Below are 6,857 nucleotides of genomic sequence, written 5' to 3'. Positions count from 1 at the left end.
ACAGTTTCTTACCTCTGAAAAACTTATCACAGAATGATGAAGCAGGAGCAATCTTGTGGCTGCAGAGTTTTGTTGTGGTAGAGGTACATGTGTTTTGGTGAACCTGTGGAAAAGTGGATGGAGACTGCACAGACAGTGCTCGAATAATGTGCAAATAAATAAATGACTTTAGCTGGCTCCCTGGCTCCCAGCCGTGCAAGAAAGAACGCTGTTGGTCCGTCTGACATCTTCTTCACCCAACACACTCGCCGAGGTTCAGAAAATATTCATGTTGATTTACTCACCTCATCTGTTACACAATATGCATAAATTTTGTTGGCATCATTGGAGTAAGCAGTAACTTTACAACTATAAAACAATTTTCAAAACAATGGGTAAAAAAAAAAATTATGCCGAGTAGAAATTAGAGAATAATAATGTTTATTCTACTTTTTACTTCATGCACACTCACACATGCACATGGACACCCACCCACACCCACACATGCACATGAACACCCACACATTATATATATATATATTTTTTTTTTACGTCTACGCCTATGGCATCAGTAGGCTTGCTTGAGGGGCCTGGATGGTAGTCGTCCCCAGCCCGTATTGGCGCAGGCAGGTGTTTATAGTGGCGCCATCTTCTCTTGGTCAATATATATATTATATATATATATATATATATATATATATATATATATATATATATATATATATATATATTGGCTGGAGTAGGTATGAAGACACCTACCGAACGGGCGCAAGCCACTCCTGGTGAGGTATATATGGGAGGTGAGAAGGGAGCTGAAGCCCTCCAAAGACCCTTCCCATGTCCTCACTAACCGTTTCCCTAGTGTCTCACCAACACCGGAGAGTAGTTCAGCATGCTCTCTAAAGACATCCTCTCTTTATCCACACAACACTACATTCACCAAACATATACAACTTTTCCCAAAACTAAAATTTCAAAATGGCACATACACCAAGCCTCGAGTCCCCGCCTGGGGGGGACCACAAATTCCCCAGGAGGACTCCCTTCTGGCTGCTGACCCGAGGTGTCTTGATAACTCCTCGAACCTCTTTCTTCTCAATTTCTGCAACATTCGCGGTCTTCGCTCTAATTTTCATTCTGTGGAACATCATCTCTCCTCCTCTAAACCTCACCTTCTCTTCCTTACCGAAACACAGGTTTCTGAGGCTACTGACAGCAATCTCTACTCTGTTCCCTCCTACTATCTCTATCCTAAATTTCAATCCAAAGCTGGATGTTGCGCCTACGTGCATAGCATCACTTGCTCTCGTGCCCACAACCTTGACTCTTCTGAATTTTCCACCATCTGGCTAAGACTTCATTGTCATTCTATTACTAAATACATCTGTGCTGTTTATCTCTCACCTAACTCTACCAGCTATGTAAAATTCTTTGACTATTTGAATTCTAAAGTGGAGCACATCTTGACCCACTCTCCCTTCGCTGAAATCTCCATCCTAGGAGATTTCAATGTTCACCACCAGCTTTGGCTTTCATCCTCTTTCACTGACCATCCTGGTGAACAAGCCTACAACTTTGCTATCCTCAACGACCTAGAGCAGTTGGTCCAGCACCCTGAGGATGTACTTTTCCGATTTCCCGTGGAATGATTATTGCTTCCAGGATAGAGACCCCTCTGTGTGTGCTCAGCGCATCACAGAGGTATTGTCTCTGGAATGGAGGCATACATTCCTCGTTCTTTCTCTACTCCTGACGCTAAAAAGCCTTGGTTTAATCACGCTTGTTCTCGTGCTGTCAATGATAGAGGTAGCTCACAAAAGGTACCAGAGCCTTCAAACTAATGCTAATTATGAACTTTACATTTCTGCCCGAAATCGTGCCAAATCTATTCTCCAACTAACCAAAATTCTTTCATTAATAGAAAATGCAAAACCTTGCTTTCTCTAACTCTTCCGTGACTTCTGGCATCTAGCCAAAAACATCTCCTCCAACTTCACTTCTTCATCTTTCCCTCCACTCCTCAGTCCTGACGGCAGCAACACTGCCGTCTCATCTATCTCTAAGGCTGAACTCTTCTCTCAAACTTTTCTAAAACTCCACTCTGGACGATTCTGGGCATATTCCTCCTACTCATCCCCCTCTGACTCCTTTATGCCTGTTATAAAGATTCTTCAAAATGATGTTTTCTATGCCTTCTCTGGCCTCAATCCTCAGAAGGCTTATGGACCTGATGGAGTGCCTCCTATTGTCCTTAAAAACTGTGCCTCCGTGCTGCCACCCTGCCTGGTCAAACTCTTTCGCCTCTGCCTGTCAACATCTACCTTTCCTTCTTGCTGGAAGTATGCCTTCATACAGCCTGTGCCTAAGAAGGGTGACCGCTCCAATCCCTCAAACTACCGTCCTATAGCTTTACTTTCTTGTCTATCTAAAGCTTTTGAATCAATCCTTAACCGGAAGATTCAAAAGCACCTTTCCACTTCTGACCTTCTATCTGATCGCCAGTATGGGTTCCGCAAGGGGCGTTCTACTGGTGATCTCCTAGCCTTCTTAACTGACTCTTGGTCATCCTCTCTTAGCCGTTTCGGTGAAACTTTTGCTATTGCGCTGGACATATCAAAAGCTTTTGATAGGGTCTGGCACAAATCTTTGCTTTCCAAACTACCCTCCTACGGTTTCTATCCTTCTCTCTGTACCTTTATCTCCAGTTTCCTTTCTGATCGTTCTATTTCTGCCGTGGTAGACGGTCACTGATCTTCCCCTAAATCTATTAACAGTGGTGTCCCACAGGGTTCTGTCCTATCTCCCACTCTTTTTCTGTTGTTCATAGATGATCTTCTTTCCAAAACGAACTGTCCTATCCATTCCTACGCCGATGATTCCACTCTGCATTACTCAACTTCTTTTAATAGAAGACCCACCCTACAGGAACTTAACGACTCAAGGCTGGAGGCTGCAGAATGCTTAGCCTCAGACCTTACTATTATTTCCGATTGGGGCAAGAAGAACCTGGTGTCCTTCAACGCCTCAAAAACACAGTTTCTCCACCTATCCACTCGACACAATCTTCCAAACAACTATCCCCTATTCTTTGACAACACCCAGCTATCACCTTCCTCAACACTAAACATCCTCGGTCTATCCTTAACTCAAAATCTCAACTGGAAACTTCATATCTCATCTCTTACTAAATCAGCTTCCTCGAGGCTGGGCGTTCTGTACCGTCTCCGCCAGTTCTTCTCCCCTGCATAGTTGCTGTCCATATACAGGGGCCTTGTCCGCCCTCGTATGGAGTATGCATCTCACGTGTGGGGGGGCTCCACTCACACAGCTCTTCTAGACAGAGTGGAGGTTAAGGCTCTTCGTCTCATCAGCTCTACTCCTCATACTGATAGTCTTCTACCTCTTAAATTCCGCCGCAATGTTGCCTCTCTTTCTATCTTCTATCGATATTTCCACGCTGACTGCTCTTTTGAACTTGCTAACTGCATGCCTCCCCCCCTCCCGCGGCCCCGCTGCACTCGACTTTCTACTCATGCTCATCCCTATACTGTCCAAACCCCTTATGGAAGAGTTAACCAGCATCTTCACTCTTTCTTCCCTCACGCTGGTAAACTCTGGAACAATCTTCCTTCATCTGTATTTCCTCCTGCCTACGACTTGAACTCTTTCAAGAGGAGGGTATCAGGACACCTCTCCTCCCGTATTTGATCTTCCTTTCGGCCACCTCTTTTGTTTCTTTTTAGGAGCAGCAGTAGCGGGCTTTTTTTATTATTGTTTTCTTTTTGTGTGCCCTTGAGCTGCATGCCTCCTTTGTTGTAAAAAAAATAATATATATATATATATATATATATATATATATATATATATATATATATATATATATATATATATATATATATATATATATATATATATATATATATATATGAAACTCGAGGTATTGAAATGCATGAAAATGCGCTTACTGGTTCCAGCCCGTGGAAAAAAAAAAAACTTTTTTTCGACTTTACTCCCTTGTCATCACAATTTTTTTCGACTTTACTCTCTTGTTATCTCAAAATACATACCTTGGGAATAGGCAGAAAATGGGAAGTGAGAACAGGTCGTTCTGAAGCCGCAGTTGAAGGCGGCTGCCTTACAATTGGCTGGCAGTTCTGAATACACGCTTGTGATCCACGTAGTGTCGTCTGCTAATGTAAGGGTGGTTACTCGCGGTCACCCGTGGTACAGTTGGACAAACCTATAGCTTCTGGTAGTTTTGTGTGTGTTATGGTATAATCTGCTAACTCTTTCTGTTATATATCATCAAATCACTAACATCATGATTGACTTTTCAATGCCTATTGAACGTAAACTGCCGCCGCAATCGCAAAATAGCTCGCAGAGAGGTTCAACTTTCTTACTGCTTCCATATTTCCATATATACGGCGGTGGCCGAAGTGATAGCGTACTGGACCCACATTCGCCGCGTGATGGACGACGCGGGTTCGAATCCTCACGCTACCACTCGGATTTTTCGGTCACCGCCGAGTGGCTTAAAACTACCCACATGCTGTCCTGAAGACCACCCATCAACCCGGACTCTAGAGGAAGCCGTCCAAGCGAATCAAGTACGAGTTCCGGGGGGCAGCATGAGCCAATGCAAGATGGCGCCACTATAAACACTCGCCTGCGCCAGAACGGGCTGGGCCGACCATCAGGCCCCACCTGGAAGAAGCCTTGGGCCGACCATCAGGCCCCACCGGGAAGATGCCTACCGGCGCAATAGGCAACAACGTAAAAAAAAAAAAAAAAAAAAATACCAGAAGCGGACAAAAAAGAACAAATCCAGGCAAATTAACACTTTTAATGCTGTGTATTCCCACAGCGCGCATGTGTGGTGGACAGCAGAATGACTAATTTCAGTGGGAAGATATTTCTTGCAACACCGGCCAGTGTATAGTGGACCTCCTTCTTTTGACCTGTAATGCTTTGTATAGCTTCTTAGGTCCTCCTTCTCCACACTTTTATACTTCACAACATGCACTTTGGGCCGCTTTCACAGTCATTTTGTTTGTATTGATCGTTACCAATGGCGGTGATCGCTGCTCAAGTATTTCCACGTGAAACTGGCCGATGGGTAGATGGTGTCGGAGGTATTGCCTTTACAACGGCACCTCGTGGCGGCTGTGGGGTTAGCCTCGCCCCGCACCTTACCACACACTCTCAACACCTGTCGCTTTCTCTGCAGCCACCACTACCCCATAGGCCAATTTCACGTGGAAAATTATAGCGTCGATCGCCGCCATTGGTAACGATCAAAACAAAGTGACTGTGAAAGCGGCCCTTATTTACTTCACAGTGTGCACTTATACACTTCACCCTGAACTTAGGTGTTTTTCTGTTCTTTTCTTTCCCTGATTTTGGTTTTCTATGCCCTTTTGCTATTTTCCACTGTTACTTTTCACCGTCGCTGCCATGCATTACAGGTCAAAAGAAGAAGAAGAAGAGGAAAACATCACTGGGAGATCTACAATTTTCATAGACTCGAGAAAAAAGTTTTTTGGACTGTGGTTCCCCAGCACGGGGTGTTCTCTTATCTTGTTAATCAAGTAGTAAGCAAAGCAGCTCTGCCAGTCCATTTTACGAGTCTCTTGGTGGGCCATCTTCCACTGCTCCTCACTCCTCAGCCACTGCCGTCGTCTGTTTGTTTACATACAGCCGTGAGGTACCCACGTACCCACGCTCGTACTCACAACCGTTTTCCATTCATACGGACAACCAACAACTCGCTCCCGGTTGGGCATACGGGCAACCGCGGTTGCCCATAGCCCCAATGGTTGGACACCGCCTTTTAAGGCAGCACGCATGACGCCGACGGTAGGTAGACGTGACCCGTACATGTCAAAGGAGCGCGAAACTCGTGGCGGTAATGCGCGAAAGTCGTGATGGTAAGAATTTAGGACTAAGCGCTAAACTCGAGGATCGCGAAACTCGGATAGCGCGAAACTCGAGAGGGTACTGTATATATATATATATATATATATATATATATATATATATATATATATATATATATATATATATATATATATATATACAGTAGAGCCCCACTTAGCGCGAGATCAATTAGCGCGAACCGCAATTAGCGCGAGCCACCATCTACCAAGAAAAAAATTAATTAGCGCGAAAGCCTCAGTTAGCGCGAGCAGCTACCACGACTGAATTTTGAAAATTGCGCCAAGCCGCCATGATGCGCGGTGGCCTGGGTGGCCTGCCTCACACCACAACACAGCCCCCTGCCACCACTTCCCACATGGTCCCAGTCTCTCATGCTCTCAAATGTCGTCCTACCCCCCCTGGCCCCCCTCGGAGGCTGCCCGCCTCACCTGCCGCCTCCTGCTGGGGGCGGTGCACAGCTCGCCGCCCGTGTGGCGCCGCAGCAGCCACTGTCACACTCCGTGTCCCGGCCCCGCCGCCGCCTCTGCTGCCATCCTTGGGGCGTCGCCACGGGCGTGAGCTTCGCCGCGTCGGCCCCGCTGGCCGTCACTATTACCTGCCACAGCGGGGCAGATGAGGCAAGGCGTCACTATTGACTGAGTGGCCACCGTCACTAACACGCTCAATAATAACGAGTGTGATGTCGGCCTGGCCGGGCACGATGCCCACACACGCCCACACCCTGCCCGCTGAACCTTTGCTAGGGCCGAACTCTTGTCACACCCACTTGCTGCCGCTGCTAACGCCGCCGACACCTTGGGCCGCAAGAGTCACCATCACGGCTCAATAACTGATGAATGTGTATTTTGAGTAATTATCAACCCCAAAAGTCAGACCCACATGTGCACCAAATCATTTTTTTTCATATTGGTTACTTTATTCAATTAGCGCGAATTCAG

This window comes from Eriocheir sinensis, chromosome 22 (genome assembly GCF_024679095.1).
Source record: "Eriocheir sinensis breed Jianghai 21 chromosome 22, ASM2467909v1, whole genome shotgun sequence".
Taxonomy (NCBI): Eukaryota; Metazoa; Arthropoda; class Malacostraca; order Decapoda; family Varunidae; genus Eriocheir; species Eriocheir sinensis.
This window is presented reverse-complemented; position numbering follows the sequence as displayed.